Here is a 13,889-nt window from a genome sequence, read left to right on the forward strand (position 1 = left end):
GACACGCGTGAAGCGAACGGTTATGCTCCATACCCTGAGATCATCATTAGCGACTATGAGATGGCCGCCATAAGAGCGTCGAAAGCGGTCTTCGGAAAAGATGTCACCACGAAAGGCTGCTTCTTTCACCTCTGCCAGAGTACCCACCGCAAGGTAACGTTACTCCCAAAATAATCTTGAAAAGAAATATGGACGCCTCTAGTACCAACCATCTATGGCCAACCAACATAAAACCTATGATATGACATCAAAAACAAAGAAAAGGCATTTGACTAATTTTGAAGTGCTTAGCTCCCCAGTACCAAGATAGCCTCTACGTCAAACTCAATTAATGCAACCGCATCAGGATCTCATCGTATCTCTTTTTGTTCTATTCTTTTTCAAGGTACGCGAGCTGGGCCTCATCAGCAGGTACAAGACGGACGACAGGTTCAAGAAGATGTGTGGAATGCTAGACGGCCTCGCATTCCTCCCTCCCGACCTTGTTCCAGTTGGGCTGGACTACATCCGTGGTCAGGCTCCAACAGACCTCGATGACCTCATCGACTATTTTGACGCGACGTATGTAAACGGAACGTTCCGAGCAGTGTCATCGAGAGTAGCCGATGGCGCATTAACCACAACGATGCGCCGACGACGCCCCGAGTTTCCGCCGACAGTGTGGAACGTGTTAGAAGCCACATTAAACAACGAAAACCGCACAAATAACGCATGCGAAGGATGGAACAGCGGGTTTAAGAAGCTTGTCGGGCACAGCCAGCCCAGTATATAGAAGCTGATCGACTGCTCGCAACAAGATCAAGCCCTATCGGAGGTAATGCTGCTGCAAATAAGCCGTGGGGAACCGCCGACGAAGAAGACCAAAAGGGCGACAAGGCGCCTACAGGACCGCCTCAGGAACATCTGCCTGGACTATCTTGAGCACAAACAAGTTCCAGCCCTTCTGGAAGCGGTCGGAAATTGTATTCGATTCTAACGTGCGTGTATGAAAAAAATAATTCATGTTTGAGAGAAAATAAACGCAAATCATTCAATTTATGACTCCTCTGTGCAAAATCACTTTCGCTCTTTAATGCAGAAATAATATGTGAAAGTGAAAATAGACGAGTCACTCATTGAGCGTGGTGAGCTTTTCTCCGCCTTCTCCATTGGTCCGGTGAGCTTTTCTCCGGTGAGCTTCTCTCCGGTGAGCTTTTCTCCGGTGAGCTTTTCTCCGGGAATCTCGCCGAGCAGAGCAGCACCTGAGTGAAGAACAAAAGCGGACTTGTCATTCCGCTAATATCGGTGCCGCCGGACCCAACCGTCACATGGGCACCTACCATCGTAACTCGGCATCGTTCACCGACCTTTTTGCTGGAGGGGAAGCACTTGTAGCAGCCGGCTGTCAAGCGAAATGAAGGTGCACGAGCAAAGTTGTGCACGAGAAGCGAGCTCAGAGCACTAGCAGCCGTTGAACGGAATAGGTCTGTTAATATAATTCTAAATAAGCTTAGAAAAGGAAATTCGTTTCCCGACACAGTATTCTTATTGTTTATTTAGGTAGATGTCCTTGTTATGTGTTCAATGTAGCTTCACCAGTCACCTCCACGTAGCTGTGATTTCGGGCAATTCTTGCTTGCCGTATTTCCTTTGTGTCATTTATCAAGGGATCATCTGGAATTAATGAAATCATTAACATTGCAAACGCACTAAGGGAATTTCTTATAATACCGCGAAGCTAATTTTATGTTTTTGTCTTTTAAACTTAAAAGCATGGCATGTTTTAGTTATCACAGCGTCATGAAGCAAAATTCCAATGATGCAAGATCAAAGCATTGCTATGTAATACCGCGTATATCCTAGAATATTTCAATGTACCCTATTTTAGTTTAGTCAACTAAAAAAAAAAAAGAACGATATTTCGATTCACTCACTAACCTGCTTTCTCCTAATTATGACTGTTACCAACTTCACATACATTTTATATCGTGCTTGAGGCAATCAGGTATATTTATTCAAGCATATTATCAAGCTCCCGTACTACCTTCACGGTTTATAAAAAAAAACGCATCGAGTGAATTAAGGTCACTGCCCTGTATTTAAGTGGCAGTGTAGCCACTGCTTTATTTGGTATATAGAAATTAATGGTATAAAATCGGAGCCATGCCATTGAAGGTCCGCTGCTAAACTCAAACAAAAGATGTAACTACTCTTAATTATTACCATCAGAGAATTTCACATTCTGCAACTAAATTCCAGCTGCATTGCGAAAAAATTATGGCATACTAAAATTCGAACCTGCCAATTGAGAATACGTAGCTAAAAGGTAATTTTGTGAATGTTTACGCAGCGGGGAGTTACGTACACGCTCAATGGACGTCTGGTGACCTCACTGTAGATGAGACTTAGCCAGGGCAGGGCCAGTGCTAGCATGAAGTCTTTAACTTTCCCCACGCTTTAGGGGTACATGACCGCACTCCGGTACAGTGCTCACTCAGATCCTCCCCGCAGGGGGCACCTGTGAAACCAGATGTTTGGAGAGTGGCGTCTCCACGGCCCCCGAGCCATGTGGGTTCACCCGCCCACGTCTGGCTATGCGCGCTTTCCCGTGTCTGAGGAAAAGGGCATCCTGGTGGTTGAGTTGAGCCCGGGGCAGGTTTGGACCCTTCGGGGCCCCCCGGGTGAGGCAATACACCACTTCTGCCCCCGCTTCTCATAGACGGGAGTCCTGGTAAGGCCCGGCCAGGATGATCCAGTCCAGTCGCCACTTCTGCTATCCCCTCTCTGCTTTTACCGTTGTCTTCTCCTTCTTTTCACTCTTCTCATTTCTCTTCTTTCCTTTCTCAACTCCTTTGGCGGCAAGGGCTAACCTTAGGTGGCGATAGATTCCTTGTCCAGACCCACACCTGGTTATAGTTCCTGGGCAGTGCTAATAACATAACGTCTTCAGCAAAGCCATTTTTGTTATGGTGCGTTACCTAATCCCTTGTTGGGCTCCTAGGTGGGCGGCACACCACAGGTTCTGAACAAACTTCGCCTCTCATGGCAACCCCCCCAAACCAAAACCCCCAGTTCTGGACGTGCCGCTAAGAGGCATCGTCCCGAACGACCAGTCATAGTCAAAGATAAGGAAGATGAAACTCTTTCAAGATTTATGGTGATTCCCTCTGAGGTCGTACAAACCTATGTAAGATGTCACCGTTTTTTGTAGCGAAGGTTCTCGACAGTCAGATTGGTGGTGACTACAAAGCAAAGAAACCGCATTCCGGTGATCTGCTTGTTGAAGTTGCAAAAAAGTCCCAGAGCATTACTCTTCTAAAACTCATCCCTGGGTGACATACAGGTAACAATGAGCACACACAGAACCCTCAACACCATTCGAGGGGTGATTTCCGAAGATGATCTTCTTTCCAGCAGTGAAGACGAGATCTTGGAAGGCCTGCGGGCATCTAGAGTAGGGCGGTCAAAAGCATTATGACGAGCCGTGACGGTGCAGAGGTGAAAACTAAACACCTTATCCTGACGTTTAAACGTCACACGCTTCCTGAACTCGTCAAAGCTGGCTACTTGAATTGTCGTGTCAGACCGTACGTCCCGAACCCACAGCGATGCTTCCGTTGCCAGCGTTTTGGTCACGGGTTGCGCAGCTGTCGGGGGAGGGAGGCGTGTGCAATGTGTGGGAGCCACGACCATGTGGCCGACGTGTCTGAAGGTTCAGTTACGTGCGCGAACTGCAGGGGTCCTAATTCTGCTTACTCTCGGTCCTGCCCGCTGTGGAGACAAGAAAGGGAAATCCTTACCTTACGAGCTAAAGAGAACTTATCATACCCTGAAGCAAAACAAAGGTTTTCCTTCATTTCCAAAGGTAGCTATTTCGACGTGGTGCGCAGGGGCCTTGCACCACGTATGGAGTCCAGGGCCATTCAGTTCTCTCTTGAGGACCTGGCAGGCCCCCTTCAGGCCCGAAACAACCTGCGGGGAAGCAGGGTGCCCCAGGTAACGCTGGAAGCACGCAAACTCCCCAGTCGATTCAGGCACGACCTCCGGCTGACCGGCAGCCTCGTGCCAGTGGCTCTTCTCACGATGGAAAGCGAGGCCGTCGTTCCAGTTCCTCGGAGGCGGCCCGCCCTGTTACGGAGCAACAGGCCCTACCTGCTGCTACATCAACGTCAAAAGACGCTGAAAGCGTGAATCCGGGAGGGTCCCGGCCTGGTACGTCGAAGCCTTCTTCGGCGGGGTCTGGCCGTGGCCGGAAACTCATGGCTCAGGTCTCCGACCACGTCGCAACTGGCACACCTGCGTCCAAGGTTCAGGATGCCGTGGGAGCTGTTGACATTACCAACTCTTCAGCTTCTTCCTTGGATCAGGAGGACATGAAATGACAAACCGCTAAATCAAAACAAAAAGGAAAAAAACCGGTGGTTCCTCCTTAGGGTGTAGCACATGCAGAATTGCTTTGATTCATTTATGAATTCTTTTATCCTTTAAAATGGGCTCTGTAATTCTTCAGTGGAACTGCCGTGGCTTACTCACTAAACTTGCAGATGTTGAGTTCTTTTTAGAAAAGTATAAGGCATCTGCCTTATGCTTGCAGGAAACACACTTGAATACATCTCACACTAACTTTCTGAGACGCCACAGTGTGTTTCGTAAAGACCGCCCTAGGACGTCCATTTCCTGTCGCGGCGTTGCGGTGGTGCTTCCAAAACATATTCCGTGTGCAGAGGTCCCGTTTCAGACGCCACTCAAAGCTCTCGCTGTTTTTCTCTTGTTGCATAAAGCCATAACTCTGTGTTCAGTGTACTTTCCACCTTCTCTTTCTCGGAAGCGACAAGATCTTGACTCTCTCTTAAACCAGCTTCCAGAGCCCTTTCTTTTAGTCGGTGATTTTAACGCACGTAGTGCCCTTTGGGGAAGTGATCATACAGATACACGTGGAAAGGTTATCGAATCCATATTATTTTCACATCCACTGTGCATCTTTAATACAAGGCCATCCTACATATTTTAGTCGTTCATCCTTGTCATCTACATGCATCGATCTTTCTATTGGCAGTGCAAATCGGCTACCTGATTTTTCATGGACTGTTGATGAAAATATCCATGGAAGTGACCACTTCCCCATTATTTTAAAATGTAACGATACTCCTCAGTCTTCACCAAACATCCACGCTGGAAGTTTGAAAAAGCAGACTGGAGCCTTTTTAAGCAGTCGTCACTCCTGGCCTATTCTCGCCTCGATCAGCTTTTGATTGATGAGCTCATCCATATATTAACATCCCATATTCCCACTGCAGCGTCACTCTTCATTCCACCATGGCTTCGGTCGTCTACGAAGCTGTCCAGATGACCGAGGGATTAAGACTGTAAAGAGAGTCGCAAACAGCAAAACAAAGCTTGGAGTGTTCTAAGACGTTATCTAACTCGGGATAGCCTGACATCTTTCCGAAAAATGAAAGCTCGTGCTAGGTACATTCGTCGCAAAGTGAAACGCGAGAGCTGGCAGAAATCTGCGTCCTCTATCAATAGCAGTACTTCTCCCAAGGAGGTATGGGACAGCATTCATAAAGTAAATGGCTCATATCATGCTTTCACTATTTCACTTCTTTCCAGAAATGGAAAATGCCCAAGCAGTCTTGAAGAGCAGGGCATGGCGAGCATTTTCAATTCATTTCCAGCTCGCAGCATTACTCACCTGCTTTCCTGCAACATAAAAAGAAAGCTGAAAGTATGGTACTGAAAACATCCGTTGGTGAACGCGAAGCTTATAATCCCCCCTTTACCTTACACAAACTCTAAGTGCTCCAGAACTCTAAGTCGTCGGCTGCTGGTCCAGATGGTATTCATTACTATATGCTTCAACATCTTCATCTTGCCACACTTGATATTGTTTTATACCTTTTTAATCGTATTTGGTTCGAGGGCTACTTTCCAATGGACTGGAGAATGCTCAAGCCCGGCAAGGAGCCATCCTGTGCGGCTATTTATAGGCCTATCGCTTTGACTAGCTGCTTTGGAAAGACTCTTGAACGAATGATTAATAAAAGACTGATGTATTTCCTTGAACTAAACAAACATCTAGATGTGAACCAATGCGGGTATCGTTCGTCTCGGTCCACTCTTGACCATTTGGTACGACTGGAGACACTCGTGCGTGAGGCCTTCATTCATAGACAACATTGCCTATCTGTATTTTTCGACCTCAAAAAAGCCTATGATATAGCCCGGCGTTTCGGTATACTGAGGGACTTGTATGATATGGGTATCCGTGGTCGAATGCTCCGTACCATTGACAGCTACCTCAGCAGGCGCACCTTTCGTGTTCAGGTAGGAACAGCTTTATCTAAAGTGCTTGTCCAGGAAAATGGCGTTCCTCAGGGAGGCGTTCTTAGTGTCACTTTGTTTATTGTTAAAATGAACTCCCTTGCAATATTCACTCTATGTAGACGACCTTCAGATCTCTGTGTCCTCTTGCAATCTGTCACTGTGTGAGCGACGAATTCAGCTAACCATTAATAAGCTATCAACCTGGACCGATAAAAATGGGTTTACGTTTTCCTCAGAAAAAACAGTTTGTGTGTGCTTTTCTCGAAAACGCGGACTGCTTCCAGAACCTGTTTTAGCACTAAACAATGCCGCAGTTTCTGTGAAGCCTGAGCACAAGTTTCTGTGTCTTACATTTGACAGCAAACTAACCTGTGGTGCCCATATAAAGAATCAAAGATTAAAAGATCACAAATCACTTAATATTCTTAAGGTCCACTCCCACCGATCCTGGGGTTCTGACCGGACGTGCCTCTTGAGGATATACCGCTCGATAGTGCGATCACGAGGGGACTATGGTAGTATTGTTTATGGTTCAGCTAGGCCTTCCATTCTAAAAATGCTCGACCCTATCCATCATCCTGGGTTGCGATTGGCGACAGGTTCCTTTCGCACGTCTCCTGTGCCAAGTCTGTATGCAGAGGCCAACGAGCTGTCTCTTGAGAAGAGAAATTTTTCACTGGGCTTTATGTATTCCTTAACAGTCAGGTCCATCTCTGATCCCCCTGCGCGAATGGCTGCGGAAGACATGCGCTCTGAAAGGGTGTTTCTAAACAAAGCCACCTCCCTTCTCTTTGCGATTAAAAAGTGCCAATGAGAACATGGGACTTGATTGGAGGCCCCCTGTAGTGCAGTTTACTGTTGAGCTTGGGAGCACCCTGTCTTTAAGTGTGACCTTTCACTCATGCGATACAAGAAAGCTGATACTCCCAATGGTGTGTTTCTTCAGGAATTCTTAGCACTGCAAAGTCAGTATTCCGAATATGTAAGCTTCTACACAGATGGTACACACACGGAATCTGCTGTTGCGTGTTCCATGATTTGCCCGACAGTTCCACTTGTTAGGCGAATCAACTCCTGTTTCTATTTTTACAGCAGAGCTCTATGGTCTGCTTCTTACCATAGGCTTCATACTTGATAAAAGGCTGCCTCGCTCCATCGTATACACCGACTCCCTCAGTGCATTGCATGCACTGTCTTCACTAACACCCCTCAAGCACTTCCTGCTCCTTGAACTGCAAAATAGGGTTGTTGCTGCCTCAAGACAGGGATACGAAATTATATTTTGCTGGATTCCCAGCCACGTGGGCATTCCAGGAAATGAAGCAGCAGATCGTGTAGCAAGTACTTGCGTAAAGTGAACAGTTGACCTCCACAACATTCATTATGCAGACTACAAAGGCCTTCTCAGGCGTCGCGTTAAGTGCCAAGAGCAGGCTGAATGGGATCATGAAATCGGCAACAAGTTGCACATGATCAAACCTCTTTTGAGCGAATGGCAGTGTGCACGCCACCAGGAACGCTTTTTGAGGTTGTCCTTTGCCGGCTCAGGATTGGTCACACTCATCTGACTCATGGCTACCTCCTTTGTGGGGAAGATGCCCCCACTTGTGAGCAGTGTGACAATGCCTTAAGCATTCTACATATTCTAGTTGAATGTCCTGCTTATCATGAAGAACGTCTTTTGTATTTTTTGCAACTGTATGAAGAACAAGTCCCACTACACCCAGCTCTGCTCTTAAATGATGATTCTCTTGTGACACACACTAATGTTTTCAAATGTTTAGATAATATCGGCCTTCTACACCGATTGTAGCTTTCTTAACCTACAGATCATGCCCATCACCCTTTTATGTTTTGGTACCCCAATACCATCTTTTATCTAATCACTGGCTACTAAAGCTTCTTTTTTCTCTCAACCTTTTCCAGGAATAGCCTTGTTTTTGGCGCTCTATGGCCTTAGTAGCTTTTGCGCCATAAACACCAAATCAATCAATCAAATCATAAACCAACACGCTCTTCTCCCAAGCATACCTACTTTTCTGAGCCATGTACCGTCCCAGTCCCAACTGCGAATGAAAGATGTGGTTGTGTTGTCCCTGTTTTAATTGTTTTATTCTTTCTTCATCCATGTCAATCAACCAAATCATTCAGATCCTGGGTTAAGTTTGGGAACTGAACCCATTATCCCTAGGCTCTGCAGCGCGAGCTTTCGACATACGTGCGTTGAGCTACGGTTCGTTAATGCACTGAACCGCCGTTCTTCCCTAATTCATAGGTTGGCATTTACCCGGGAGCTACCGTAATGGCTATCGTAAATGGCACACTGTCCGAAAAGTCGCCTCGGTGACTCCGAGGCAAAGCGCCGGCCCACAGTTCGAGTCCCGACCGAGGTGCCCACAGTCTGACGAAGGTTTATTGTGGAGAAAGCGCCGTGGTAACCGAAGTTTCGGCTGCACGCTAAAGGATACACTGGCTGTATATATTAATCCTTAGTTCTCCACTGGGGCATGCCAGAGCCGCTTCGTTGGTTTGCCACTTAAAAGCACAAAATTTGACTTTAACCTTTTCCGCAGCCTTTGCATGACCAAGTTTTTTATTCTCACCAAAAGCACATTTGCGGAATATCTTAGCTGTATTAAAAGCACTGATCAGCTCCGCCGTGATTTCATGAAGTCGTCTGCTCTAACTACGGTCTACGTGAAGGTAATTCCAGGCACGGCGTGAGCAGAAACTGGAGAACTTGTTTACGTATGGCTATGCTCAAGAAAGTCTGGTTCGAACTGATCTGACGTCTTTCACTTTGTTCAGGAGGTTAAAAGACAATATCGACGAGTCCAGCGCGTCATAATCCAATCTCTCACTTTGCAATACTGAAACCTGGCTTTCCGCAAAGGTTGATATCGGCGAACTTTTCAATTGTGACAAGCGTTTCAGTGTGTATTGACATGATAGATGCCAAAAGTGGAGTGGGAGCGTGTCTTGATTGCTGTGTCTTACTGCTTTGAATCACCCCTCGTTGATATAACAACTTGGAAATTGTGTTTGTTCATCTTCGCTTGCGCCACTCGGGGTTGATTTTGGGAGGCTGTTATCGTCCCCCGTCCAGTAGCTCTAACTTCGTTCAAAATTTACATGACGCTATCAATAAAGTTTGTTTTTTTTCCTAGTCTCCCACTAATTTTACTGGGCGACTTTAATTATCCCAACATAGTGTGGTTGAGCGAACGACCATTTTCGAATTCTTTTTCAAGGGAATGTTCCGACTTCTTACAAATAAGTCTCCATTTCAATTTTTCGCAACTCGTTACACAACCTGCGAGAATCACTTCATCTACACATCAAACATTCTAGACCTTATTTTTTCTACTGTGCCCGACATTGTTCCTTCAGTATCCTGCCTGCCTGGCTTGAGTGACCACTCATTGATTCATTTTGAGCTTAAGGTTGCAGTATCTCATGCTCTTGATGACACGAAACGCGTCAGAGATTATAAGAGAGCTGACTTCGAATCAATGAATTGTGAGTCGTGCCTTTTCTTAGATGACTACTTACCACACTTTTCGTATTGCTCCCTGGAAAAAAAATTGGAATCTATTTAAATGCAAAGTTGATTGTCTCATGAGCACTTTTAAACTGCTAAGATCCGTTATTTATAATTGCCAGTCTCCATGGTTTAATCAATCCCTTAAACGATTGTCTAACAAGGAGAAACGTCTTTTTCAATCTGCGAAAAGCTCTAACTGTGAGGAGCGTTGGGACGCTTATGAGTCCGTTGCTAGTGCTTATAATACAGCCATTACGAATGCCAAAGATGTGTTTTTTAATGTTACCTTGCCCAGCATGCTGAGTAATAATCCGAAACAATTCTGGAACTCTGTAAATAAGAATTATAAGTGTGCCGTGTCTCAGAAATGCTGATGGTGGTGATATTCCTAGCAGTGATTGTGCAAGTGTCTTCAACGAAATGTTTGTGTTTGCGTTTTCTTCCTCTCAGATTTCTTGTATTCCTGAATTTTCTACCAATGCATATTTTCCAATGGATCCAATTCGTATTGGCACTATAGGCATAACCAATGTGATAGATACACTCAAAAAATACGAAAATGTACATTGCAATTATTTTATCCAAACTTTTTGAGCAGTCTTTGAAGCTCGTTTTTATCCCCGACGATTGGAAGGTTGGGAAAGTTATTCCTTTGCATAAATCAGGTGACAAACATTCTCCAACTAACTATCGTCCCATCTCAATTCCCCGCAGGGGGCACCTGTGAAAGCAGGTGTTTGGAGAGTGGCGTCTCCACGGACCCCGAGCCATGCGGGTTCGCCCGCCCACGTCTGGCTGTGCGTGGCTTTCCCGTGTCCGGGGAAAAGGGCATCCTGGTGGTTGAGCCGAGCCCGGGGTAGGTTTGGACCCTTCGGGGCCCCCCGGGCGAGGCAATACACCACTTCGGCCCCCGCTTCCCGTAGACGGGAGTCCTGGCTTGGCCCGACCAGGATGATTCAGCCTAGTCGCCACTTCTACTATTCCCTCCCTTCTTCGCCCTTGTCTTCTCATACTTTTCACTCTTCTCATTTCTCTTCTTTCCTTTTTCAACTCCTTTGGCGGCAAGGGCTAACCTTGGGTGGCGACAGACCCCTTGTCCACGCACTCTGGAGACCTCCTTGTTGAGGTGGATACAAAACTTCAAAGCGAAGCTTTATGTAAGCTAACAAACATTGTAGATGTGAAAGTGTCGGTGAGTCCTCACCGCACACTCAACACCATCCGTGGAGTTCTTTCCGAGGACGACCTCCTGGAAACAAGTGAAGAAGAACTCCTTGAAGGACTTAAAGTCGCCGGTGTTGTCGCCGCAAAACGCATAATGTTCCGAAAAGATGGCAGAGAAACCCCATCAAGACACGTCATCCTGACCTTTGAGAAACATGCTCTTCCCGCAACAATCAAAGCAGGCTACCTCAACTGCCGCATTCGTCCCTACATCCCCAACCCGCAACGATGTTTCCGCTGCCAACGATTTGGCCACAGTTCACGGAGTTGCAGAGGAAAAGAGATTTGTGCGAAGTGCGGAGGGCAGGACCACGTCGCTGACATCTGCGACGCAGTGGCCCGCTGCAGTAACTGCAGTGGACCACACCCAGCCTACTCCCGCACCTGCCCTCTGTGGAAACAAGAAAAAGAAATTCTTTCACTAAAAGCCAAGGAAAATATCACATATCCAGAGGCTAAGAAAAGGTTGTCGTTTCTCTCAAAGGGAGGCTATGCCGAGGTGGTGGGCAGGGGCCCTGCACCACGCTCGGAGTCGAGGGCCACCCAGGTCTCGCCAGAGATGCTGGCAGTGGCCCTCAAGGCCCCAACTCCTGAACGCAGGCAGCTGCCCCCTCAGACACCTCGAGGGAGCACGCAAGCTGCCCTCTCACAGAGTGGGACGGCGGCAGCCGTGCCCACTGTCCCTCCTGGACCCTCCCTGAGGGACAAGGAGCGAAGCCCTCGCTCCAACTCGCTTGGGAGGGGCTTTTCTTCTTGGGAGCGGCGCGCCTCTCGCACCGCCCCTGGCTCTAATGGAGTGGAACCGATGGAGCAGGACAATTTGCCCGGCTCCTCCTCCACTCCTCCCTGTGGATCGGGCCGAGGGCGGCAACCGCCCTCTCGAACACCCGATCAACCGAAGCCTGCAGGCAAACCCGCCTGCGAAACTAGGGAGATGGAAGTAGCAGCTGAGGCTGCTGATCCATTCACAAACCTGTCTGACTTCGAAGACACGGATTGGCAGACCCCAAAACCCAAGAACAAAGCAAAAACGCCTGTTAAGCCTCCGAAATGAACCCTCTACCCAAGGCATTTAATTTCACCCCATGCATTTTTCTTCATGTATATACCCCATATATTTTAATTCTGGAGCTCTCCAATTTCACATTGTCTACTTTTTTATGTGTATTGCATTGTGATAAATATTTTGAGATCAGAATAAACTTGCTTTTTAATATTAATTTTATTATTCAGTTTTAGCGATTTTAAAATTTGGTCCACATTCTTAACGCCCCTTTTAGCTTAGCACATTTTTATGGCAGGAGGCTTTTTACAGTGGAATTGCAGAGGACTTTTTCACAACCTGGATTATGTTTACTCCTTGCTTCAGGAGTACACACCCTCTGCAGTATGTCTCCAGGAGACATATTTGGGACCGTCGAATAGTAATTTCCTGCGATCATTTCAAGTCTTTCGCAAAGATCGCATAACAACGTCTGGCAGTTCCGGAGGAGTTGCCATTGTTGTGGATGGAATGGTACCAGCTGTTGAAATTTCTTTGAACACTTCTCTGGAGGCTGTCGCAGTACGGCTGAAGTTAGATCGCCTTATTAGCATATGCTCCCTCTACATACCCCCTTCATCTTCCCTGACACTGACCGATCTTGCACGCCTTGCAGACCAGCTTCCAGAACCCTATGTTCTCCTAGGAGATTTTAATGCCCACAATCTGCTCTGGGGAAGTCAACGGGTCGACAGCCGAGGATCTGTTATAGAAAGGTTTCTCTCCCGAAGAGCTGCCAGTCTCCTAAATACTGGTGAGGCCACATATTTCAGCTCAACTCACCACTCCTTTTCCTGCATTGACCTATCCATTGTTTCTTCATCCATGTTTACAAATTTTACCTGGACTGTCCTGAACAACCCACGTGGCAGTGACCACTTCCCTATCCGTCTCATCCCCACAGAGCCCCCACCTATTCTCCCCTGTTGCCCTCCTCGATGGAAACTTTCTATAGCAAACTGGGAACTTTTCCAGGAATGTGTAACGTCGTCTGTCCTGCCTGTAGCACACTCTATTGAAGAAGAAAATGAAATCATCACAACTGCCATTGTTGATGCAGCTCTTGCTGCTATTCCACAAACCTCGGGTAAGCTACCCAAGCGCCCAAAGCCTTGGTGGGATAGGGAGTGCCGAAAGTCCAGAAATCGCCAGAATTGTGCTTGGGCAAAGTTTCGGCGGTATCCCACCCCCACAAACCTTCTCGCATTCAAGCGCCTGCGAGCAGAAGCCCGACGCGTCAGGAGACAAGCGAAACGCTGTTCCTTTCACTCGTATACTTGCTCCATTAATGGTTTCGCTCCAGCCAAAATTGTATGGGACAGGGTAAGGCGAATGGATGGTGATTACGCCCACTTTTCAATTCCCCTGCTATCAGCCGACGATGGAGAGGCGTTTTCATCTTTGCAGGAACAGGCTGATGCACTGGGTAGACATTTTGCGGAGGTCTCCAGCTCTAAGAATTATACGGAAAAGTTTTTACGCTTTAAAACCAAAGCTGAGAAGGTCCCAATCCGCCGATCTGATAGCTGTGCCGAAGAATATGACCGGCCTTTTACTCTTACTGAGCTGCGTCGAGTCATTGCCACAGCAAAAGCAACATCTCCCGGGGTTGATGACATTCATTACACTATGATTTCCCATCTGCCTGAAGCATTCCTCGTCATTCTCCTCCAGTTTTTCAATAGAGTGTGGGCAGAGGGGAAGCTGCCGAGCGTGTGGAAAAAGGCGATTGTCATCCCTATCTTCAAACCGGGAAAAGACAGAACTAAAGCC

At 47.1% G+C, this 13,889-nt stretch overlaps 1 pseudogene; it reads left to right on the forward strand.

Annotated features, from left to right (window-relative positions):
- The first annotated feature begins 331 nt into the window (after positions 1-331).
- On the forward strand, positions 332-1,015 carry LOC115316388 (annotated as a pseudogene).
- The last annotated feature ends 12,874 nt before the right edge of the window (positions 1,016-13,889 follow it).

This window comes from Ixodes scapularis, unplaced genomic scaffold (genome assembly GCF_016920785.2).
Source record: "Ixodes scapularis isolate PalLabHiFi unplaced genomic scaffold, ASM1692078v2 PGA_scaffold10__122_contigs__length_95168666, whole genome shotgun sequence".
NCBI classification, from domain to species: Eukaryota; Metazoa; Arthropoda; class Arachnida; order Ixodida; family Ixodidae; genus Ixodes; species Ixodes scapularis.